A 26,555-nucleotide genomic window follows, 5' to 3' on the forward strand; every position below is an offset into this window, starting at 1 on the left:
GGATCCTTTGTGTTGCTGGAAATCGCCACTTTTCAGTTGTCACAGACGGCAAACCTGCAACCTGTACAGGAACCACCACACACACACACACACACACACACACACACACACACACACACACACACACAATCGAACAGTTGTTCTGATCCCATTGTGTTTGTTTGTGTGAATAAGAAAATCTAACTTTTTTCCTCCTATTTGCTGTTTGCTGGAACGTTTGACAGACGAGTTTGTGCTTCTCTGTCTGGCTGTGATTGATTACAATTGACTATTGATTGATGGTTTAGGTTTATATCAGGGTTTGGTTGTGAGTTATGAGGACGTCGCTATCAGTAGAGAATGTTTAAAAAGGATTCTGAGGTGGATCGCCCTGGTAACACTAAAGAAGTGATCGACTTTATAATTGATCACTTGATGGTTTGTGATGACATCATGGTTACAGACTGTGAACAAATCAATCCACTCCAGGAGACAAATTGTAAAACTTAATCTTTATTTCTGTCTTATGCCAATCAACACATTAATATGAAAGAATATTTAAAACTTGAATGACTCTTGATTTGGAAATATAAGAAGAATTTACAACCAAAGTTAAACTAGTTTGATTTGCATTAGTGAGCCATAGTGAAAATGAAAACATTGTCACTGTGTGTGTGTGTGTGTGTATGTGTGTGTGTGTGTGTTGTGTCTGTATAAATGCTCTTCACTTCACCAGGTTTACTGATTAATCAATCATCCATCAATATCAACTCATCCCCACCCAGTAAACAGAGATATCAGTGATTGATTATCCTGATCTGCATCAATAGAACTCGACCTAATCAATAGGGTTAAACACACTAATGCGCTTCTAGAGTGTGAGCAAACAGTGTGTGTGTGTGTTTGTGCGTGGCGGGGGTGTTGGTCTGATGTAACAGAGTCGGTTTCACCTCCTCAGGCATTGAGGATGAGGAAGAGACAAGAAGGGAAAGGACATGAAGAGTCTAAAGTGATACACACACTCACACACACATATACACACACACTCTGGGTGTCAGCTTCCATCAGTAACATATACGGCTGTGAGTTATGACCACAGCTATGCGATCATTTACACACACTCGCCTGCTTGTACCCAGAGGCTGCAGTGTGTGTGTGTGTGTGTTGTGTGTGTGTGTAGTAAAGCATATAGGTGAACTTGAATATAAACACAGAAGCCCTGCTGGACATTTATTGTTCAGTTATTTCATTCATAATTGATGTGATTGCTTCCAGCCATTGAAACTCATTTAAATCTCTTCAGTTTCTCTTCAGGCTCTTCTTGTCTTCAGCTCCTTCTAGCTTCTTCATACTTTCAGGCAGAGAAACCATTCAAGCATTTTCCAGACCTTCAGACTTCAGGCTTTCAGCCCATTGAGCGTTTTTGAATATTTCACGTTTTTTCAGGTATCACAAGTTTAAACTACTTGAAAATTTCAGCCTTCCCCGTGTGTGTATTGCGTCTTCTTAGAGTGGAAGCAAGTTGAAGCTGATTGAGAGCCTCACACTCTAACTTCAGCTGCTGGAACAAAGCTGTGCTCAACTCTCAATAACTTTTTTATATACTTACTTTATAACTCAAGAAGTTTTCTACTGCTGGTTCTCTTTTATTTTTCTTTTCTTTTCTATTTCTATTTTCTATTCTATCATTCTTTTTTTCGCCCTTTTTTTTCTCATTTTCTATTCTATTGTTCTTTTTCTTCACCTCTTTTTTCTAATTTTCTCGATCTGTCGTTCTTTTCTTTAACCTGTTTTTTCCTCATTTAGTATGCTCTATCATTCTTTTATCTTACTTCCTTTTTGTCATTTTCTCATTGTTGTTGTAGTTCTTTTCTTTCTTTTTCTCGTATTCTCATTCTTTTTCTTCACCTCCTTTCTCCAGTTTTTTATTCTATCATTCTTTTGCTTTACTTGATTTTTTCTTGTTTTTTGTTCTCATTCTATCTGTTGTTCTATCGACAAAAAGGAGGTGAAGAACAATAGAATAGAAAAACTTTCAAAAGGAGGGGAAGAAATGACAGAATGATAGAATGAAAAAAAGAAAAGAAAAAGAATGATAGAACAAGAAAATGTGATGTGGAAAAAGATGTGAAGAAAATGACTGAATGTGAAAAAAGAGGTCAAGAAAAAGAACAATGGATTGAGAAAATGAGAAAAAGGAGGGGAAGAAAAGTAACGACAGAATTAGAAAATAAGAAAAAAGAGAAAGAAGCTGAACTACAGAAAGAGAAAATTAAAAAAAATAGGACAAGAAACAACAGAATGAGACAATGAGAATTGAATGAATTGCCCTCTCATTACCCACATCCACCAGTACAGGAAGAGGGAAAAACTGTTCCCACCAAAGCCAATCAACTCCAAATGGCCCAAAACATGCTCCTGTTTGCAGCTCTTCCCTGTTAAAACACAATCAAATGTCCTTCAGGCCTTCATACTTCTTCATACATTCAGGTACAGAAACCATTCAAACATTTTTCCAACCTTCACACTTTAATCAGGCACTTCTTCAGCATTTGGCAAAAAATATTAAGCAATTGCAATCACAGCGCATTTCCCTCAGCATTTCTAGTTGATGAAGGCGTCGCTCGTTCATTGTCGCCATCTGAGTTAAATTGAAGTCTTAACACGTAAGTAAACAGACTGTAAGGTGATGTGCAGATTGTTTTGTGCAACAGCTACATTTTGGTGGCCAGGATCTGTTACCAGTGAAGGTAACAGACGTGTAGCCTCTAGTGACTGTGTGTGTGTGTGTGTGTGTGTGTGCTGTTCATCATCATCATCATCATCATCATCATCATCCACAAAGACAGACAGGATGCAGGGATGTGACAAACTGGTGTGACAAAAGAATATAAGACTTATCACTTTTTCCCCATTCATTTTATACAAGACTTTGACTGTTTTAGTACCATTTTATTTGAGTATTTGCTGATTTTCAAATATTTTGCCACCAAAACCTTTACATTGTTATCTGATAACAAAGCCCAGTCACTGCAGTTTTCAGCATCTCCTGATTTTAGCAGCTTCGTTGCCTCTCTGCCTTTAATCGCAGTTAGTACAAATGCTGTTGACTATTGATGTAAACATACAGTGTTGCTGCCCTGCAGGTGAACAGGTTTCACCTCATTTGATTGATTCTTTGGTTGATTCTCAGTGATAGAAAGGTGTTTCCATGGACACAGGAAGGAGGGAAAGAGAGCGAGCATCTCCTCCATGTAACAAATAGAAACATGAAATACATCAAAGTACTTTAATGAAGACATACAACCGTGTTGGAACCATGTAAACATGCGTTTGGTCACAGCTCGTCGTCTCCGCTGACTGACAGGAAACCTCAATCAGCTATAAATCCACTGTGAACTCCAATTCAGCTGCTCTGTGTTCAGTTCACTTCAGGTCGCTCAGTTCAGCTCCATGCACTGTAATGCGGTTAGCTTCACCCGGAATGGCTCACCGCTTGGACAGCGAGCGTGTGTGTGTGTGTGTGTGTGCGTGTGTGTGCGTCTGCAATGTCATCGCCCTCTCCTTCTGTCGTCGTCCTGCTGGCTCCATGTAACTCCATCAGCATCGTCTAGGGAGGAAAGAAACAGGTTTAGTGTGTGTGTGTGTGTGTTGTTCAGAGAGAGGGAGAGTTGTGTGTAAATGCGATGAAGCTCGTTTTTCTTCATCTCTTCACCTGTGTAATCAACCTGCCTTCACACGAAAACCTCACATCTCCAGGAATTTTCAGGAATAGACAGAAAACCAACAACATTCTCTCTGCGTTTGTCAATTCATCTTAGGAAAGTCGGAAAAACTAAGGTACAGATATAAGGGTTTCATACAGCATAGAAAAGCTGTCAAAGTCAAACCAATGTCCACACACACACACACACACACACACACACACGAACACACACACACACACTCACAATTCAATCAGTTCTATGCTGCCTGGGGGAGACACTGTGGAAGCCCCTCTCATGGAAAATCACATTTTCCATGAGATTTTACACACCAGCACCTTACAGCGTGCACACACACACACACACACACACACACACACACAATGTACACCTTTTAATCTCTGCTTCTTGTTGTTGTTAGGGCTTTACTGTTTGTGTTTGATAAACTGTGTGTATGACAGAGACATCAGGTGAAATGAGCAGAATCTATGAGTGTGTTTCAGCTGAGGATGCAAAGTATGGAGCATCTCTCTCTCTCTCTCTCTCTCTCTCTCTCTCTCTCTCTCTCTCTCTCTGGAGTGTATTTAGCAAATTAAAGGCCTGACATTTTGTTCATAATTGTATATTTTATCATTTTATTACAGCTAGGGGCTCCCTTTATGATTTATCAAATACAATTACTGCCTGAGTTATTTCAGGAGCCTCTCCACTGCTGAGAACCATTTGTGTCTCTGTGCAATCGGTGTACGTGTGAGTGTGTGAGTGTGTTTGTGAGTGAAAGAGAGATGCAGTCTCTTTAAATAGCATTAAGTATTTGGTAAAACAGCTGAAGAGGCTGTGAAAGCTCATTTGTCTGTGTGTGGGTGTGTGTGTGTGTGAGAGAGAGAGAGAGAAGACAAGGAGAGCAAGATGAGAGGATGGAGAGAGAGTATGAGTGTGTGTGTATGTGTGTGTGTCCTATCTCCTCTCTGTTAATGAAGTGTAGGTCGCCTCTGTGCATTCTCATATTCATATATTCTCAGTGTGCAGAGCGATGATGTATAGATTGTAATCTACACACAGAGCCGCTGGGAGGATTTAAAGCTCATTTGCATTATTCTCCATCTCGTCTCTCCAGCTTCACTCAGATCTTAAGTATTAAAGCAGCATTTTTAAAGGGACACTCCACTACTTTTACTCAGCAAATTGAAAACAAAACCTTGTAAATTCAAAGAAAATCTGTCAGAAATCAATCAAACCCGTATCTTTACATTACAGACTGTATGCAGTGTGTAGGCGCTGGACACACAACATAAACCAACATAGGTGTGTTATGTGGCTTTAATTTGGCTGATGTCCCACACACACTGTTGTTGACTGACGACACCCTGATTCTTGTCACATGTTGCTCTCGTTACATCGTCGCGATTCTCTGATACTTTTACGATTAGCCCAAATATTCAGCATTTCAAAGTCGGTTTCGCCTCACACACTGTGGGTCACTGACGATGTGTGTGTGAGTGTGTTCTGGAGCTAGTTGCTGTTCACTCTCTGAGTCTGTAGGCCTTAGATTGAACCCCTATGGATCCCTGTGCTGAACACCGCAAAAAGCCTCTAAAAGCTCCTCTACATGAAGCTATGAGTTTAGTTACATCCAAATGTCTTCATCTTTGCCTCAGAAGGTGTTTTTGTAATGACCTTTGACCCCAAACCTTCTGTAATTGTAATGTGAAGTAGTTGAGAGAACATGTTGGAGATAGATTTTAAAGGGTGTATAGGTCTGTAAAGCAGAACGCAGCACTATATGGGAATCCAGAAGAAAGGTTTCCTTTTGTGAGCTGCTGATGTAAAGCTGCAGCTCCACGAGGGTCCAGACCTGCTGAGTGCAACTTACAAACACATGGCAGGGACCGAGTTCAGACGGAATTGAGATGAAAATCAGAAAATTTGGCAACATTCACAAATCGAACAATTCTGTGTTTTCTGCGCTAAAGTGTGTGTGTGTGTTTTTATGTGCACGCATGTGTATGTGTGTGTTCAGTTGTGCGACAGGTGAGGTCAGAACTCAGCAGAAACCCGGCGCGTCTTCATCAGGATGAAAACAAAACTCCTCTCTGCCTCTGTCACTTTCCTGAAACCCCCCCACCCGCCCCTGGATGCCTGTCAGCCCAGACCCCCCACCCCCCCTCTCTCTCTCCCTCTCTCTCGCCCCCCCTCCCTCGGGGCAGGAGTAAACCACGCCTTGAGGCCCTGCTTCCATTGTGTGTCCTCTGCCACTTCTGTTTGGGGCCTTTGTGTGCCGCTAATCAGCCGTGGGGCCATGCTCAGCCTCGTGTGTGTGTGTGTGTGTGCGTGTGCGTGTGTGTGTGTGTGTGTGCGTGTCCCTTGCCCTCATTACGTAGCCACACTGGGAGGCCAGCATGGGAAGTTCCTGCTGCACCTCCCTCCATCCCCCTCTTCTTTCTCTCTTTCCCTCTGGCTGTCCATCAGGCCCCCCCTCCAATATCACCCCCGCAAAACTTAAAGCCACACTGTCCTCCATTTATCTGTAAACACCTGCAGCAGTCTAGTTTCACACACTTGTACAAAAAAATTTAAAACCGCACAGCAGTTTTTTACAAAACCCACAGGTGTTTACCATCAAACTCTCCGGTGCTTCCCTGGATTCGTGGAGGCATCACGGACGAGCCGGTGTGTTTTAATATCGAACTATCTGTCAATCCCAAACGTGAAACGTGAATCACATGACTGACAACAGGAGCGAAGATACGGGGACGTCACTTTCGGTGTTGTTTCTCGTGGGATAAAACGCTCAGTGATGCAGAGTGAACACGTCCTGATTTGAAGACGCAGGAGTCAAATGTGGATTTATTGGCCAAACAGTGAGCACAAGAGTCGACTGAATATGAATTTAAATATGAATCCAAGACAACACAGGACGTCCTCCACCATCCATCGCTTCTTTGCACTCTCTCACCCCACCCCCAGCTGCTGCTCACACCCATGATGTATCACCTGTCTGTTTGCGAGTGTGTCTGTGTGTGTGTGTGTGTGTGCGTGTGTTTGTGTGTGTGTGTGTGTGTGTGTGTGTGTGTGTGTGTGTGTGTGTGTGTGTGTGCGCGTGCATTATGGTGCCTGATAGTTTTTAGCCACTGGAGCTGTTTGACTTGAGGAGAAGCGCTGTCTGTTCATCACTCATTGGTGCACATACACTCTGACACACACACACACACACACACACACACACACACACACACACACACACACACACACACACACACACACACACACACACACACACACACAGACACACACACACACACACACAAACACACACACACAGTCAACATCTAAACTCCCTGCTCAGATTTCAGTGTGGAATATCTCTCTCTCTCTCTCGCTCTCTCTCTAAATTTGTTTACACCCGCAGGTATCAGTTTTCCATCCCTTAAAATTTACTATTGGAGTGTCATTGAGCAAAACACTCCGCCTTCATCTGTTCAAGTGGAGCTACAACGTCTAGGAGGAGGCTATGACTGCAGATACTTTCCAATATCTTCATTCATGAGAGAGAGAGAGAGAGAGAGAGAAATTAGAGGTGTGTCAAAGTCTCTCTGCCATAATCCCCAGAACACTCGACACTCATACAGGTGTTCACTAAATCCAATTACCAGCCGAGGAGAAAGGAGGGAGAGGAAGGAGATCCTTCATCATTCTCCTTCTCTCTTTTCTCATTTAAAACAAGATGAACCTGATTTCAGCCGTCCACATTAATGCAGATACAGGTCAGATGGGGTTCAGATGTTTCCAGACAAAGACTTTGTTCTGTAATTTTACAATCACAAAATCCACGTCTACAAAAAATTCTGTAATGGAAAAACACCGAGAGGTTCTGTTGGATGTGACGTCTAGTGTTTTATTTGTGGGTTTAAAAAGTTACATTCTGAAGCTTTGAGTCGTGCAATATTAGCTCTGTATAGAAAATGACATCATCCATTAATGCAGGCAAACAGGGAGAGTGATAGTTTGTTTGCAGCTCATCTACACTTCAGTCAGCCTGGTGCTCATTGTGTTTCATATGCTTCCTAGAATCATATACATACATACAGATGCATAAGTAAAGCATTTATGATATTACAATGTACTCTTGTGTAACTGCCTATGTTTACCCCAAACATGTGCAAGGTGACATTAGACAGGACATCTAAAGCCTCTCACAAATGGAAATAAGGCTTTGACTCAATGCCTGGATAATTACCCACCGTATCTCTGGTCTATGGTATATGTGCTTCACTTTCAATATGTAAGCGCTGACGATGTGTAACTGTGATCTCAGGCTTTGTTCCCCGCACGCTCAGCAGACCACACAGGTCTGATGGAGCTTCTGCAGCTCATTCATCCTTCGTTAGTTTAGCTTATAGCTGAATGGAAGGTAATCATTCTTTACTCTGGCTGTCATGATCCGGGGCCGAAGTTCAGATTGTTTATGATGCTGATGGGGTTTGGCTGAGACATGGACACGCTGAGAGAGATACAGAGATAGTCGTCATTTAACTGTAGAAATTATTAGTTGAATTTAAAATGCACACTAAACTCTTCATCTAACAGAAAAACTACCTTCCCTCTTGGACAAACAAACCCCACTACTTTCTTGTTTTTTGACGCTTCTATTTTGTGATTAATATATACAGTTATGGTGATCTATGGGCTCGGTTGGTGTGTGTGTGTGTGTGTGTGTGTTTGTGGTTGGGGGGGGGGGGGGGTTGAGAGCAGAATAATCCAAAACATTATCCATGGATTTTTGTGCGCAATTGTGGGGAGGTGAGTCTGGCTCATAGATCACAAGTTATTACATTTTTTTTACTTTATTTTTAGGCCATAGACAACCATTCAGACTGCTGGCCCTGTGTTAACACTTGGTTACCAGTAGATGGCAGCACAGCAGGCCTTCAAACCACATTAAGTGTAAACATAAATGCAGGTTTTATGTGTGATATTTAACGTTAACCACACACAACCCTCTTCCATTATATCAATAGATTTGTCGTCCTGTAGTTGGTTCAGAACTCCTCATAGCCCAAACAAACCACCACATGACGTCTGTTTGGACCTGAGAGTGTCTCCTTAAACCGGCCTCAGAATGGCTGTTGTGGTCCACACCTGAGTGTGATTGTTGTGTTCACACATGCCTAAGAAAACCATGGCAACGACCCTCAGTCCAACCGCAGAGCGCTGAGGAAACGCCCTTAAATAAGCACGGAGCCAGCTGAAGCTCAGAAAGAATCGAGCGCTGAGATGTCATGAGAAACGTCGCACTTTTCTCGCCTTAACATCACCGAGCATACGACTGGTGGAGCCGCTTTAACAGTGAGAGATGTTTTGTGACGACGAAGGAGCAGAAGTGAGGAGAAAGAGGAGAGAAGAGTCCAGACTTCTGCTCTACTCCCTCTATACTTTTAATGGAAGTTTGATTAGCAAGCATGTAATGTACTTTACCCCCACGGCTGGAAACAGAGGAGGAGGAGGGAGGCGAGTGATGGAGGGAGAGGTATAGCAGGAAGGAGGAGGAGTGTATATAGGCTGCCCTCTCAGCAGGTCTCCTCATCTCCTCTGCCCCCCTCCACCTCCTCCTCTACTTTATTCCTTTACTTCTTTTTTCCCCCCACTCTAAAACCTAACATCACCTACACACACACACACACACACACACACACACACACACACACACACATACATACACACACACACACACACACACACACACTGGAGCTGCACCATGCTGTGTGAGCGGCGGGTGAGGGAGGGGTGGGGAGGTCAGGAGCAGGAAGAGTTTTTCTTGTCGCCCGCCCCCGTTAACAAGCTGCACGTCTGCATGCAGGAAGTTGTTTGTGCGCGGAGACAATGCAAAGTTTATTTGGATCCAGCGGGGAAAAGTCGGCGGCGTTGCAGCTCTCAAACACTCTGTCACTCAAACGGTTTCGGGGTCAAAGGCCAAAGGAAATGTTGAAGTAGCATCAGTCAGTGTTTTGCTTTTCACGCTGGATCAGATCAGAAAGTTAAAGTTAAAGGGGTTTGATCTCAGGACACAAGATTCTGATTTGACTCTTTATTTTCATGGATTTGCTCTCTGAACAAACGTGAACAAACTTCTTTTTGCATCCTTGTGGCTTTTATTTCTGTATTTAATCAGAATGATATGGAATTCACCAGAGTTCATGATTGTTTTATTATTGATATTTATGCCTTTGTCACAATGTTTACATGCACTTTAAAACGTTAAAGACGTTAATCAGGCTTTTTTTTCAATCCTGAGTGAGTGAGCGACACATTACGTGCTTGTATTTATTTAGGCATTTAAACATCTTAGCATTACCTCTTACTGCAATACCTCCTGTTTACTCAGAATAGCAGAATCCTGTTTATTCATTGCGTTTATACGACTTAATGACATTTATGCCTTAAGGACAAATACTCAAGAACTCTACAAAAGGTAAAGTTAAGTGTTGACATCAAAGAGAAACAAAACACAAAGCATGAAGTTAATACCACATTATTTTCAACTAAAGATTCACTTTAGGAAATCAGATCCTATCAAAATTCTGATTGCTTGTGACTTCAAGGTTTGAAGGTCAAAACGTGTCACTCATCATGTTTTTCTCACTCAGTGACAAAAAAGTTCTAATGTCCACACGTCTGATTTCAGCAGATTTGTCCTCTCCTCTGACATAAAGAAGCAGATATAATGTAAAGGACAATGCAGCCCGGCACCGTCTCCCCTCTGCGCCGCCCACCCGGCAGATCAGCGCTTCCTTTCCCCCTCGGCCCGGCCGCGCTGTCGGCTCAGGGTGTGAGCAGAGCAACGATAATGTGTGGAGACACCTGACAAGCCCGCTGGCCTTTAGGGCTCAGCCTAATCACTGTGGACCCAAACCCATCGGGAATTAAACCTGCAAAACCAAACAGTCACTGTGGGAGCCGGCCGGCGTGGGCCGCAGAGGGGAAAGGACCTTTACAAACGGCCTGTCAGGGGAAATGCAGCGTTTAAATCCTCCACAGCCGAGCGGACGTACAAACGCTCCAATATCTCCAAGAGAGTTTGCTGCTCTGTCCACAGATTCAGGAAACTATTTATCCTAAACAGATTTTCTGCCAAATTAGATTTCTTTCTGCCAAATTAGCTATATAACAAGTCTGGATGAACCCGAATAAATAAATGTAATGCAACTCCAGAGTCTGCTAATGGCCCCTGAACTGCTCAGGCCGGCCTGCCTGCCTGCTGCCTTACGTCTGTAATAACATCTATATCGTGCTAATGCTGTGTGTGATAGACGCTTTCATACGGCCACATAAAGAGCCAGAGGCCAAGAGTCCATCTGGAGACGTCGCTAACGTGTCTGAACCAACATGAAGCCGCTTTGCATCACTCAGAGTTCAGAAGTGAGCAAACGTTAAAATTAATGAGGATTTTCCAGTTTGTAAAGTACAGTAGCTGGTTAACTCTGCTATCTGTTAAGCCTCACAGAGTCTCTCTCTCTCTCTCTCTCTCTCTCTCTCTCTCTCTCTCTCTCTCTCTCTCCAGATGCCCTCATTAATTTTAGATTGGCTCTAAATGAGTCTCCATCGTGGTGGCCGAGGTTTTCTAAATTAGATTCATTTATATTTAAATTGTGAAACAGGCGTGGTTAATGAGAGAATCGTTATTTTTTGGGCTCATTTCAGATGGAGCTGATATTTCTGCGGCGCTGTGCGACCTGAAGCTTCCACAGTGAGCCACGACCTACTGGCATGAAACTAAACAAAAGGTGAATTACTCTGCTTTTATTTTAAAAGGTTAAGAGAGTGGTCACACCATTATTATAATAATTTGAACCTTTTTATTCTATTACATGTGTCCAAACATCATCTTAAACTGATCTCTCTCAAGCTGTCATGACTAACTGACCCTGATCGCACAGAAGAACATTGGTTTCCTTTCTCACACCTGATTTAATGCGCTGACATCTAAACGTGTGGATTTAAACACATTTGCATAGTTTTCTGCACCAAAAAGTCATTAGAGTAAACACGTGTTGACTTAACAGGCGCCTCCATCAACACGCTGCGAAGCATCACGACGCCTCTGCACCTAAACGGCGCTTGGCGTTGAAAGTGACACATCGGCATGAGGGCAGAGAGGGCGAGATGGAAAGACAGATCGAAGCGTCCATCTCCTAAAAAAAAGGCAAGTGTGTTTACGGCCGTGCGTTTCTCGGCGAGGAGCCTCCCAGTAGCAACCCCCGACTGCTCCACGCAGGAATCTGACTGTTAGGAATCTAAGTGCCAGGCGTTTAAAACCTGAGGAATGCTATTGTTCTGGTCACAGCTGCAGTAGCTATATCTCGCTGTGTGTGTGTGTGTGTGTGTGTGTGTGTGTGTGTGACAGCCACAGGGAAGAGGGAGGTGAAGGAAGGAGGGTGGGAGGAGTGGAAGGTGTGAAAAAGGAAACTTTACGTGTTTCCAGAGCATTGCAGCTTCATGACAAAGCAGCACAGAGTTGACAGCAAGTCGACACATTCCTTAAGGCCTCCACCTCCTCTCTACCTCTCTCTCTCCTCCTCTCTGTTTCTCTCTCTCTCTCTCTCTCTCTCTCTCTCTCTCTCTGCCAGTTTTACACAAAACGTAGGCAAATTTCTTTCAAAGGTCAGCAAACTGTTCAGCTGTTCATTGTCTTTGCCTCCATTAATCATGTTGTTTCCTCTCATGCTGCCACGTTACACGTCCAGCTGCTTTCCATCACCTGTAGAAGCTCTGTGGGAATCAATAATCAATATGATCTGTGCGTGTTTCTCTGAGCGGAGGAGGCGATAATTAATAGAGGAATGACATCGTTCAGACGTCACCTCCTGCACGTCTGCATGAACATTTAAAGGATCCAGAAATGAAACCACATGACGTCACAAATTCAGTTTTACTACACAGGACTAACTTCAGCTTTTTGAGTGATTCCATTACACCCACACACACACCCACATACCCACACACCCACACACACACACACACACACACACACACACACACACACACACACACACACACACCCACACACAGACACACACACACACAAACATCCACACACACACACACAGACTACTTCTACTGGTTGGTGTGCTGTGACTCACAGACACACACACTGTAATCTTAGATCAGTGATCAAGGTTTCCACCTTTGTGTTGTGTGTTTGCTGCTGATGTTTTCGTCACATTGTTACAGACAACAAAGCTTCTTCAACCTTGAAATTGTGCGACAGAAACGTTTCCTCTCACAAATGTACACAAAGCTGAACGCACACTGACTCCACAGCACAACAGTTATATTGATGATTGTTTATTTTAATCACATAACCCATAGAGGAAGAGTTTGGCGCTCTGACAGGATCTGGATCCATCAATTCTATTAAGGATTTAACCTTTTGTTTGTTTGCTTTTCAATATTTTGACAATTGCTTATTCAAAAGCAATATAAAAGATTTTAATGAAAGGAAAATATAGACTTATACCAATTGAGACATTCAGTCTGTACAATTTAGTCAAAAAAGAAAAGTCCTGTTCAAACTGAGCGAGAAGTCTTATGATTATTATAGTTTATATAGTATGAAGTTATTAAAATCTCTCTCTCTCTCTCTCTCTCTCTCTCTCTCTCTCTCTCTCTCTCTCTCTCTCTCTCCCTTCGTCTCTCTCTCTCCCTCTCTCTCTCTCTCTCTCCCTTCGTCTCTCTCTCTCCCTCTCTCTCTCTCTCTCTCCCTTTGTCTCTCTCTCTCTCTCTCTCTCTCTCTCTCTCTCTCTCGCTCTCTCTCTCTCTCTTCTTCCAGCTGCAGTGAACAATGCTTGGCTCTCTTCCAGTCGGCTGACTTCATACACTCTGTGCCACGCTCAATTTGGAGCTCAGCGGAAGCTGGGCATGACTGGCACCCTCCAGGGCATCTCTCGCTCTCTTTCTCTTTACATGTGTGTGTGTGTGTGTGCGTGTGTTTCCTACCATTCTCCATCCTGCGCGTCCTTTCTCCTGCTCTCTTGATCGTCACTCTCCTGTTACATCACTGGAAAACAAGACAAAATGAAACAAAAAATTAACGGAAAGGAGTCCTGACATTTTCATGTTAAAGAGGATATAACAGCGCCACCTATAGACTACAGCTCACAAAAGAAGACGTCACCGTGCAAAACTCAGAAGTGAGTGAGTAAGTAAATCATGTCAGGACCACAAAACACAAGTCCTGTGTTCACGATTCCACTTAATAATAGAAATCTTAGGTGTCAAATGTACTAACATGTCTCCTAAACTAGAGCAAAGGAGGAAATCGGTTGTGAGCCTCATCTTACTGGCAGCTGTTGGATCAATGCAGCACTAAATAGATTAACGCTCAAACTTTGCAGCTCTTAACTGCATTTACACGAGGACTTTAAGTGTAGAGGCCAAAAGGTCAAATTCCCAACACACACATATAGAAACACACACACCAACAAATCCTCTCCTGTTATGATTTTCCGAGCGCGTGGTTCCCGAACATAATACAATTCTGGAAAGTTTGTACTTTGCTGTGCATCAATTTACTGGAAAAATAGTTTGATTCATAAACATTAAATGTGATCTTGGATTCTAATCGACGTGAAGCTTTGACCCGATCTACTCACAGCCATGTGAATATGAAGAACTCCCTCATTATACGGGTCAAAGGAAGCTATTGTTGCCCCCCACCCCCACACACTCCCCTCTGTCTTGCTCCCACCCCGAAACACACACGCGCACACACAACTGGAGAGGAGGGAAGAAGAGACCAAAAAAGCCTGCATAATAATAATAATAATCATATCCAAATATCAGTGCAGTTCTTTTCTAAGTCCATACTACAGTACACACACACACACACATACACACACACACACATATACATAAATAAAGGCCCCCCTCACCCCAAACTTCTCTGAATAGGGATCAGCACGCCCTCGCTCTTCCTCCTCAGGCACAATGAGGACCTGTTTGGGCCCAGTACGCCCAGTTACCCCCAGCCCCACTACCCAAAAAAAAGACCAACACAAACAAAACACACACACACACACACACACACTACTAGACCCAGACTAGCTGGTAGTGTTTTGGACAGAAGAGCATTTAAAGAGGAGACAAAAACGTCCACAGTGGCTAATTCTCCTTAATGAAACTCATTCAGTGTGACGAGGAGCAAACACAAAGACAAACAGCTCTGTGAGATGTTCACACCACGCAGCTGACGTGAAGACAGCCGACCTCGCGACATCACAGACACGCCGCTCCATTCGTGACAGAAACACATACACACAGACACACACACACACACACCTGGTGACTCTCACAGTTTTACTGTCATTCTGCTTCAAATCTACATCAACAATGAAATCTGGTGAGTTGGTTATGGGGGCGTGGCCTCTATGGATCAAGATACACCCAATCTGGATCCATATAGGATAGGACACCAAACATTTGGCGGTGTGACTCCCGGTTCAAAGATTACTACCCAAAACCAGAAGTGGTCATTAGAGCGCCGCCATCAGGTCGCGACCGCTACCTCAATCTAATGGCTTCTTCTCTGGATCATGGATCATCTAATCTATCTATCAAATCAGCTTGGGTGTTTGTCTATCTATCAGGTCTGGGTCTTCTGTCCGTCTAACTCCACTCACTGCTTAACCAAGACGCCTAAAACACGGCAAGCAGTCGCCTCGTCCCCGTACAGTTGTGTCTTGACGTCTACCTTAGCTCCGCCCCCTCCCCCCCGTACAGTCACAGTACACTCAGATTAACTCCACCATGGGCGCAGTAACAGTAATGTCAGTCCCTCATTTGCAAAGCGTGCGGCTGAGGCTGCAGCGCTGACGAAGGCCGGGGACAAAGCAAACACAGGTGTGTGTTTCGTTGGCTGCTGCTGACACACACACACACACACACACACACACACACACACAAACACACACACAGGTCACAGTGCAGCATCAACCAAATTGTACTTGTAGTTTGTACACAAACTGTACAAAGTAACATTAATTCTTTTTTTTCTTATGTGTTTATGTTTTCGTTGTTGATTTCGTTTCACTGAGAATTGTCCGACCGTGACGTTAACAGGGTGATGCGATCTTAACTCGTAACAAAGACAACGTCAAGGTTTAAATGCAAACAGGTGAACTTTGTGTAACTCTGGATTTACTGTCATGATATCAATCACAGTCAAATCTACACAGTAAAGAAATGGATTTATCTATACTTGCAGTATAATCGAAGTTTTAAAGTGCATGTTAATGCACCGACTGCTCTGGCTGCACCTTTCTGACCTGTGTGTGTGTGTGTGTATGTAGTTGAACACGTGTACCAATATACTGTATGTATATGTACATAGATGTGTGTAAAGGAGTATGTAAGTAAAAGAAATGTGATTCTGCGCACTCCATCAAAGTGTGTACTGTGTGTGTGTGTGTGTGAGTGTCCCTGTGGGTCTGTGCTGGCCCCCAGGCAGGCCCCCCCTCCACACACAGGGACACACAAACACACAAACACACACACACACACAGTGTACAGGGGGATTGTGGGTAGTTGGGAGAGGGTTTGGATTCGGGCTTTGTTTGTCTCTGTATGCTGACATCACTGTGCTGATGGCACCAAATCCTCCGTTCTACTGCACACAGCACTTTCTATACAAAACAGCACATACACACACACACACCACCACCAGTTATGCCAGCTTGGGCAAAAAAAAAAAAAAGCTCTTCTCTTTTTTTTTAAAACACACATGCAGACTTCCACGTACGCATGTTTGAATGCACACACACACACACACACACACACACACACACACACACACACACACACACGACCAGGTTGCAGCGTCATGTGGCTCACTAGATATCATCTCAGTTTAATAAAATGTGTATATCAAAACCGCAAACAAACTGTTAAAAGATGTATTCATATATAAAACTTACATATACACACACATTTCTCTGTACTGCCTGTTGTAGATACACACTGAGCCTCCCACAGCTGCAGTATTTCCATATGTATGTGTGTGTGTGTGAGTGTGTGTGAGTGTGTGTGTGTTTGCCTCTCCGCTGGGTATCTGAGTGTGTGTCTTTACATAGTCGGGTCAAACATTAACTGGCAGCCTTTCTCACTCCTTCGCCGCCTGCTTTGGTATGTATGGCGTGTGGAGTGGGCGGAGCTTTGACTCAACACTTCCTCTTCCTCTCACCGTCACAGGAAGTGAGCGGCACATCTTGGTTCCATTTACTTCAAGAGTAAAAAACACACAAACTGTCTCATTGTTCCCTAAACCTACATAGTTTGTCCTTGGCTTTCTGTACATATGGTCAATGTCTTGCTAAAGGGCACTTCAGCAGAGCAGACGCAGCCTCTCTCATTTCAACAACCGCCATTAACCATTCGGCCCACCTGACGCTGTTGTTGGGTTTTTAACATTACAGGGCAGACACACACACACACAGCCACACACAGCCACACACACACACACACACACACTCTGCTCTAAGGACCCAGGAAAGCGGTTGGGATGGAACCAACACTCACAGCCACTCAAAGCCAATCAAAGCTAATCACTGACGATAGCTCAGACATTTAAACCTCTCTTTCTCTCTCTCTCTGCCTCACACACACTCTGACACACAAACACACACACACACACACGCACACACACACACTCTCCCTCTATGTGGAAACGGATTCGGAAACATCGACTCAATGCGGTGATGTTTAGTTTTCGCTTCACTTTTCCTCAAATAGTGGCACCTGTCTGTCTGCCTACATATCCCAGAATGCCTCTCAACAACCCCGAGAAGCTGAAGGGAAAAGCCCTTTCGTCACAGAGCGGAGAGGAGAGGAGAGGAGGGGTGGTGTGTGTGTGTCTTTTTTTTTGATAATCTCAAGGCGATTAATCATATAAAACGGCACCAACTTTCACTTTCAGACGGGGGAGGGGCTGTGTGTGCTCTGTGTGTGTTTGTAGTCTCCAGGATGATAAGTGAGGATGGTCACTGTTCTTTGCTCACACTTTCAGCTCCAAACAGAGACGTCGCCACACGTAACTTTCACACTATTTGTACAAATGCTGCATCAAGCATTTACAAAATGAATCCAGCTTCTTTCAGCCTCAGTTCAGATGAAACATAAACTCATTTCATTCAGCAGTTTCAGGAAGTAACATGTTACTTTTTCCCCACCCCTATTCCGACAAACGTGACTTTGCCTATAGCTATCAAAATGTCGAACTTCTTTCTCGTTTTTGTATGAATATGATCTTATGTACGTTCAGGCTATGTAACTCTATTTAACCCCTAACTGTTGAAAACGTTTTGATAAAGTTTCAATGGCAACTACAAGAACACAGTCCACTTTTTGATTAGTGCCTCTCTCTCGCTCTCGCTCTCGCTCACGCTCACGCTCACACACACACACACACACACACACACACACACACACACACACCTCTCTGTCATGAGCACACACACACGGTCCTGTCAGGGCTAACTAAGCGGAGTGGCAGGCAGGGCAGCATTTGGATTGGCTGGACAGAGGTTGCCGGGGGTTACGGTGGATTTGGGGGACCACCTGCTGAGACTCAGCCGCCAACTGACTGAAAACATTTACATCAGAAACCACCCAGGAAAGAGAGCGAGTGAGCGAGAGAGAGAGAGAGAGAGAGAGAGAAGACAAACTCAGAGGAAGTTTGATTTTGTACTAAATAGTCTCTGTGTCGTTTCCTTCTCCTGCAGTGCAGAAAGCAAACAGCTCTGATTCATGGATCTGCTCTTCATACACAAGGCATTGATCTTCTCACCTCACAGAACTTGTAATCTGTGACTAAGAACCTTATTCCATTTATTAACACAGTATCTGTAATAAGTCACTCATACCTATAAGTTCTGGGTTGCCAGATTGTGAAAATGACATTCGAGCATTTGAGCATTCTTACTCAGCTAAAATCAATGAAAAGTTAAATGATTCCAATTTATAGACCTTTGACATAATATAAATATATACAGTATATTCTAGGTATTAAAGTGGTGCTGAGCTGTTTCTCTCTCTAGCTCAGAAGAACATTCTGGTAGCTGCATTTTGCTTTTACAACTTGCCTGCTCAGTTTGTGTTTTACAGCTTTTTGCTGGGGGAAGGAGGAGGAGGAGGAGGAGGAGGCTGCACCTGCAGTGGCAGTGTGGTGGCAGTGGAGGACCTCTGCTCAGGGCTGATGGACTCACAGTCATGACAACAACACAAAGGTACAGTGACCATTGGACCTTCACAGAACTCTGAATTGGGGGATTTGACCTCAAACACATGCTGGTCCAGTACAGCAGAGGTCCAAACCGTCTGCTGATCCTTCACTCTGTCTACAGAAATGCACATCAAAGTGGACCGGAGTGCAGACACAGTATACATCACAGGGCCCAAGAATGTTAGAAAGTTTCTGTTTTCACCTGAAACATTTATTGGTTTATTGTAGTTTTAATGCTTAGTAGTATTCAAACATTTAGTTTTTAGAACTTCAATTTTGTTAGAATAAAGAATAAAGAAGTTTCTTGCTTTGATAAACCTGTTTCCAGTTCACAACTTTGCTTATACCGCAACTTGAGTGATAAATCACATCGCTAATAAACACAAAGTGTGTGTACGCCGACTAAATGAGCAGACTTGATTAATTCTGTGATGACGCAACATCATGTCTACTTATAATCCAAGACGTGTTTACAGTTTAACAGCATTTTAGTCTTCAGTGGCAGTACAGACAAATATAAACTATTTCTTCATCTAACTTCATCCTGAAACACGATCACTCTGACACAACTTACAACTTCCTGCATCGAAGGTGTTGAGGTTTGAAACTCCAAAACGTGAATCATTGGAAGCTTGACAAAGTCTCATTAGCACAAACTGTTTTAGATGCAGAGCTTTGCTGTGGCCCTCAACCCCCCCATCCCCTCATGTATAAGGGCCCAGGCCCATATGGGGGTCCCCTCAGCACCCCCACACACCCTCTGTTTGAGTGTGTGTGTGTGTGTGTGTGTGTGTGTGTGTGTTGGGGGGAGGGGGGGTGGGGAGTTGCTCTGACCCGCAAACTGACCTCCTCAAACTTCAAACTGAATACTTCTGGCAGTTACCACGACGACAGAGCTCTCCAAGCCTTATCCTACTTACTGAGACGAGACGAGGAGAGGAGGAGGAGGACGAGGAGGAGGAGGAGGAGAGCAGGAGAGCAGGAGCGAGAAAGTAAAGAAAGGAGAGAGAGAGAGAGAGAGAGAGAGAGAGAGAGAGAGAGAGAGAGAGAGAGGATGGCAGGGATGGCAGAAAGAGAGAGAGAGAGACAGAGAGAGGGGGAGATAGAGAGAGGGAGAGAGAGAGCAGTGAGGCAGAAAGCGAGTTGCTGCTGTTGCATCTCTGTTTTTCATGAGTGGACAGTTTACTGGCAGATTATTCACACTCTGGTATTTAGCCTTATTACACCACTGCTCCCAATACACACACAAATACACACACCATCACTCCCTCACACAATGACTGCTTTGATATTTTTGTCATTTATATATTTTGTGTTTTATTATATATTTTATGTCATTCAACTGCAATTGGGTTGTAATCTTCTTTTCACTTCAACCTCTTAAATGGGACAATTAACACAGAGCTCCATGGTTATTGGGTGTATCTGGAGGCTTAAATCATCTTTATTTTTAGTACATTTGACATGCAAATGTAAAAAGTATTAAAATAGTATCTCCTCTCTTAATGAAATCATATCCTTTGTCGGACACATGACACATCTGTGCTAAATTCAGCCTGACCGACATGTTTGGTTTTTTCTGGTTGTTTCTACAGAATTTAGTCTGGAACTCGCTGATGTTCACAAGGGACCGTCCGAAAATTACGCTGACTTTCCTCACTGTTGGTTGTGTCGGTTACCTTTCAGGAACGTAAACATGACCGTAAGTGTAATTTTCAGACACTCCCTTGTGACAAATGAAGGCCCAGTTTAGTATGTGTGAGTGTTTATGATGATGAAGGTCAACTGGGACACATCAGACATTTTTACAAAGGCGACGTTCCTGCAGCATCATTTAGCGTTTTCAGGTGGTTACAGACGTGGAGGAGGTTAAGCTTTATCTTACATTCATTTGAAAACTCCATTGGTTATTTCCTGTTGTTGCCACGTGTTTCAACCTTCATCACAAAGCTTTGGGGAGGATTTAGTGCCCCGGTAAAGCGCTCTATGTGTCGCTCTATAGCTGCTGTGACGCAGCGTATAGGCTCCTTCCACGCTGCTAAATATCCTGCGGGCCCATTAGACGCCGTGACCACAGGGCGAGTCCTACTCACACACACTCACTCACACACAGCGAGGGTCCTGTCAACTGCACTCTGTGTGTGTTTGTGTGTGCAAGCGAGAGCGAGAAGGAGACAGCGAGAGAGAGGAAGACAGACACAAACAGTGTCTGGAGAAGACGCACAGCTCGGACGCAAGGAAACTCAAAAATCAATATGTTAGCGTCCCCCAGGCTGTCCGTCCCTCAGCCCAGCCTGGATTAAAGCGATTGATCCATCGCCGCCTTAATCTGTGCACCACACTTTCACCTGGCTCGTTCCCAAGGCCACACACACACTTGGACGTATGGACGACGAGCCAAACCCCGAGCGCTGGCAGCGTCCACTGCTGCCCACTGTCCCACCAGTGCTGTCCACTCAGAGGGACGGAATACTGAGAGACTAAAAGGAGACAACAACTTCTCCTATCCTCCCTCATCCTCCACCTCTTCCTCTCTTTCTTCTTGTCTCTTCCTGACCATGCTTTGTTCATCTATGTCCTGTCCTGTCCCGTTATGTCCAGTCGTGCCCTGTTGTACCACATTTTGTCCTCTCCTCTCCTGTCCTGTCTTTCTTTTTGTACTCTCCTGTTGTCCATCTCGTCCTTCTTCCACCACATCTACCTGATCAAACTTCACCTACACAGCACCACACCTCAACCATTCTGTTGTTTCCATATCTATCAATCAATCAATAATCAATTTGAAATGAGTCCGTGATTGAAGGAGTCATGCTGAATCATCTTGATGTGGTAACTGAGCGGATGTAAATAGCGAGCGAGCGCCTGAGTGGTGTGGGGTCACGGCGGAGATGGAGCTGATGTTCCTTCCCCTCTGGGCAGGGTCGCACGTTTGAATCCCGTCAGCCGGTTAATCGCTAAATGATCCCTGCTGTCATTTAATCAATATGAACAGGCGGCAGCTGTCGCACATCGCCATCTCCCCTGGGGGTCGTTGTCAAAGACGCGACATGAAAAACATACGTGTGTGTGTGCGCGTGTGCGTGTGTGTGTGTGTGTGTGCGTGTGCGTCCTTTCATGTTTTATTTGATCCACTCTTCTTGAGCTTTTATTACACCAGGGAGGCTAATAGAAGAACACGATCTGCTGCTGTGTGATGTTAAGAGCAAATCAAGAGGATTGATGCTGTAGCGGTACGGATCAGAATGTATCTGTGACATCAATCACAGCAGGAGGGGCGGAGCTTGTTCAAGGCAGAATCACTACAAACCAGTAAATACGGAGAATACAGACAATTAAGAACAAACAAACATACTGATCCAAGAGTTACTCATACCTCCAAAAAGGCCGAACGTGCCTCGACTAAATGTGTTGTGGTCTGATCATGTAGTAAATACACTGAGCTGTTGTCATAATCTAATGGCTTCATTGCTTTAACTGTTTGATGGGATCTATGTCATCGTTTTTCTCTCCATTGAGTTTGATTGATTACTTTTGAGAAAATGGACACAAATATTATATATAAATATATAAATAAAATTGAAATATTTTCTATATTTTTTAGTTTTGAAAACCCATTCATCCTTTTCATCAGAAATGTGACCAAAATTAATCCCTCCTTCTCTCTTTTCTTCCTTCTTCCCCTCTTTCCTTCCCTCCTCTCCTCTTTCCTTCTTTCCTTCCTTCCTCCCCTCTCCGACTCTTTCCTTCCCTCCTCCCCTCTTACCTTCCTTCCCCTCATCTTTCCTTCCTTCCTCCCCTCTCCGCCTCTTTCCTTCCCTCCTCCCCTCTTACCTTCCTTCCCCTCATCTTTCCTTCCTTCCTCCCCTCTCCGCCTCTCTCTTTCCCTCCTCCCCTCTGTCCGATCCCTCCTCTCCTCTGTTCTCGTGAGACAGTGAAATCTCATCCACTCACTCTGCCTGGCCTTATAGCCAGCAGGGAGGGACATGTCACTTCACTTGTGTGTGTGTGCGTGCGTGCGTGCGTGCGTGCGTGCGTGCGTGCGTGCGTGCGTGTGTGCGCGCGCGCGTGTCTCTCCTGTGCAACACACACACAATAAGGAGAGCAGAGGGAGGTGTGTGTGTGTGTGTGTGTGTGTGGGGTGGGTGGGGGAGGGGGGGTGACAGGGCTCTGATCTCTCAGATAGGGAGATAGCCACCTGATTCAAATGGCTCGCTTGTTCCCTGCCGTCACTCGATCGGCGTGTGAACTGACTCCTCTCTTATTTACAATCAAATGCTGCTGCACTGACCTCTCTCTCTCTCTCTCTCTCTCTCTCTCTCTTTCTCCCTCTCACTCTCTTTCTCTCTCCCCCCTCCTCTCTCTCCCTCTGTCTCGCTCTCTCTCCCGCCCACCTCTCTCCCTCCCTCTTTCTCCCCCTTTGCCCTATATTTTCCATGCTCCCCCCCCTCTCTCTCTCTCTCACACACACACAAACACACATACACACACACACAAATGTACAGGTGCACTCACCTTAGTTTCAAAAACTCAACACACTCAAACTGGCCAAGTCAAGTTTCCCTTCTGGTTTTATTTATTTTGCATAAAGATGCTTTACTATGATGTAGTTGTGTTCTATCAAGTTTAATTGGTGTTTTTCAGTCTGTCATTATATGTAGTATGTCAGTTATACTGTACGTGGATCTGTTAAAGTGTGTTCATTCAAACTTCAGTTACACTCTGAGAGCAATAATCAGGCCTCAATATAAACTCTGAGTAAGGGGAGCATTATGCTGTAATGTTTAACGTTTCTTCATGTCTGTACAGTAAGCAGTGACTCATGTATGTGTTACTGGAGGAACTAGGAGTTAAATGAATGAATACAATGATGAGATACTTCACAAATAGTGGCATAATTGTTTTACAAAAGCTTTATACTGTTCAAAAGCACCTTTGGAAAATGCTGTGCAGTGTGTGTCTGAGTAAGAGACGAAATGCAGACAGCCAAAAAGGGTCTGTCTGTCTGTCTGTCTGTCTGTCTGTCACTGTCCTTTCTGATTATCTCTCCCAGTGAAATGCCTGTTGGCCCCAGGGGACACACACACACACTGAAAGAGGCCACTCTACCGTTTAACAACAGCTTCTGTCAGAGTGAGCAAGAGAGAGAGAGAGGATGAGAGAGATAGAACGATAGAGCAAGACGAAGAGAGGGAGAGTGGGAGAGAGAGAGAGAGAGAGAGAGAGTCTGATAGTGTCTGATGCAATCAGTGGAAATCTACGCTACTGTAACATGAATAACTGGGAAAGACTTTAACATACTATAATAAAAATAATAAAAGCTGCTGAATCTCATAAATATGAAGACACTTTGACCCAAATCTGCACATTTTCTCTTTCAGGAACATAGCGAGAGAACGTTACAGCCAATCAGCTACAGGATCAGATGTGTGTCCTGTAGGGATGCAGGTGACACCTCACACCCCATCCTATATCCTCACACACACACACACACCAAGACATAACCTGAACCTGGACCAGTCTCTGAACATACACACACGTCTGTATACACCTGGTGTGTATGAGAAGGATTCATACACTTTATTAGACACAATCTTCTGCCAAAGTTAGTGTTCTCTTTTTAATGTGAACAAACACAAACACATATTTACATTTGGGGGAACCTAATTACTTCATTACAACACAAAGAATGATATATATTCCAAGCTTGGATCCCAATCTATGAGGAATATATTTAATCTTAATCTTAATTTGGCTTTTTCTTAATGTTTCAGATCAATGCAGTCACCTTTGATATGAATCTTTAAACCCCTAATATCTTTGTTTTATTATCCTACATACTGATCGTTTTGGTCATCAGACATCTGGGACGCAGCCTCTAAAACACAAACCATAATAGTCAGGCGTGTACATGAGCTGTCAGATGACACGCGTGTGCCTGTCACGGCCCGATGACATGACAGCGTTCACTGTGATATGACAGGAACGTTTATTATTGTCCTAAAGATAGCATAAATCATGGAGGTTCTCTGATATTCAGTGTTTCTGATCTATGTGATTCACAAATGTGCTGCAGCTCACAATCCATGTAGCCAATCGTCACAATGTGAAGAAGCAATGCGGGTTCACGGGTCAAATAAATAACTTGCAGCTGAGAGACGCCACATGTTTGCTGATGTAGGTGTGTGTGTCGTCTTGTGCGCTGTGTGTTGACTCAACATTAACGGTCTGGAGACGCCAAAACATTTGCGAAATGACATTTAGTGGATGATTTTACCTGCTGCTTAATGCGCCGACTGGCGCAGGGAGCAGTGAACAAGTGCAGCCTGAAGAAGGACCACAAATGTGTGTTGGCCTACATATATAGAGGATATGTATACAGTGTGTGTGTGTGTGTGTGGGCGCGCGCTCTCCCTGTCACTGTGAATCTGAGAGTGCTGTCATGTCCATGTCGGTGCAAAGGCCTTTGAACAGTGATCTCAGTAACACCTCTGTAACGTTAGCCTGCCTTTAACACTCATTTACTGCTCTGTGCTTTAATTTAACACCACAGCCTGCAGGTCAGCTTCACACACATACACACACACACACACACATACACACACACACACGCGCGCACACACACACACACACATACACACCAGCTCAATGTGGACATGTAGGAAAGCATTTTGCTTGAAATGAGTTAAGAGTTTTGCTTAAATCTACTTAATGTTTGTTCTATATAAGCTCCCTCATGTAAGGGCTGTACTCACTCTGTATGTACACACACACATAGGTACATACATACATACATACATACACACACACACACACATATCTGTACGCAGCATTCAGTCCATACACTCGATACACTCGATACTCCATACACCGATCATATCCCATGGTGTTTGTTTTATGTATAGAGCTTCCTTTGTTAACGTATACGAATATAAAAGCCAATAAAGTATACATCGATTATTAACATTGAGCATTAAATACTACAATCACTGTATGCAGTTGGCTACAGTTTGAAAGGTTATAAAGCTTTTATATAAAACATATTATCAGAATTAAGTCTAAGCACTATATCTTACTTTGTTGACGTCCTTACATCCCCTAAGTATTTGTTTATTAATCATTGTACTTGATTGTTTACATTTTCGGATATATAGATGTTTCCATTTATAAACACACACACACACACACACACACACACACACACACACACACACTGATGCTAACGCACACACGCTCTCCCGCCTTTATTGAGAAGACTCGCGCATGTCCCTGAGGGCTCAGACTGCACGCGGGCCGCGGACCCCCTTTTTCCAGCATTTCTAAAGCTTTTATTCTGAAAAGCACACACACAGCACAGCCGAGCACACGGTGCTGCTGGTGTGTTTGTGTGTGTGTGTGGGTGTGTTTGTGTGTGTGTGTGCGTGTGTGTGTGTGTGTGTGTGTGTGTGTGTGTGTGTGCGTGTAACTTGTTGCGCAAACAATACAGCGGGTCTGGCGATGAAAACATACGATTAATAATTAACGAATGGATTTTTTTTTTCGTTTTATTTCATTCAAATGAAAAGGCTTTCATTTTATTTATTTTTTGTCTGTATTGCGTTTTA

At 43.9% G+C, this 26,555-nt stretch overlaps 1 long non-coding RNA gene across 1 annotated transcript in view; it reads right to left on the reverse strand.

Moving 5' to 3' along the window:
• Window positions 1–2,584: 2,584 nt before the first annotated feature.
• The window catches only part of LOC143003716 (uncharacterized), a 36,600-nt gene continuing 12,629 nt past the window's right edge, over window positions 2,585–26,555 (reverse strand). The window contains exons 2-3 of the long non-coding RNA XR_012963899.1: window positions 13,677–13,737; window positions 2,585–3,589 (exon numbers count right to left, since the gene is read on the reverse strand). This is a non-coding gene — a long non-coding RNA (uncharacterized LOC143003716). The remainder of the gene's footprint in view (window positions 3,590–13,676; window positions 13,738–26,555) is intronic.

The sequence above is a fragment of the Genypterus blacodes genome, unplaced genomic scaffold, assembly GCF_046128005.1.
Source record: "Genypterus blacodes isolate CSIRO-AG114 ecotype Tasmania unplaced genomic scaffold, CSIRO-AGI_Gbla_v1 ptg000062l_1, whole genome shotgun sequence".
Taxonomy (NCBI): Eukaryota; Metazoa; Chordata; class Actinopteri; order Ophidiiformes; family Ophidiidae; genus Genypterus; species Genypterus blacodes.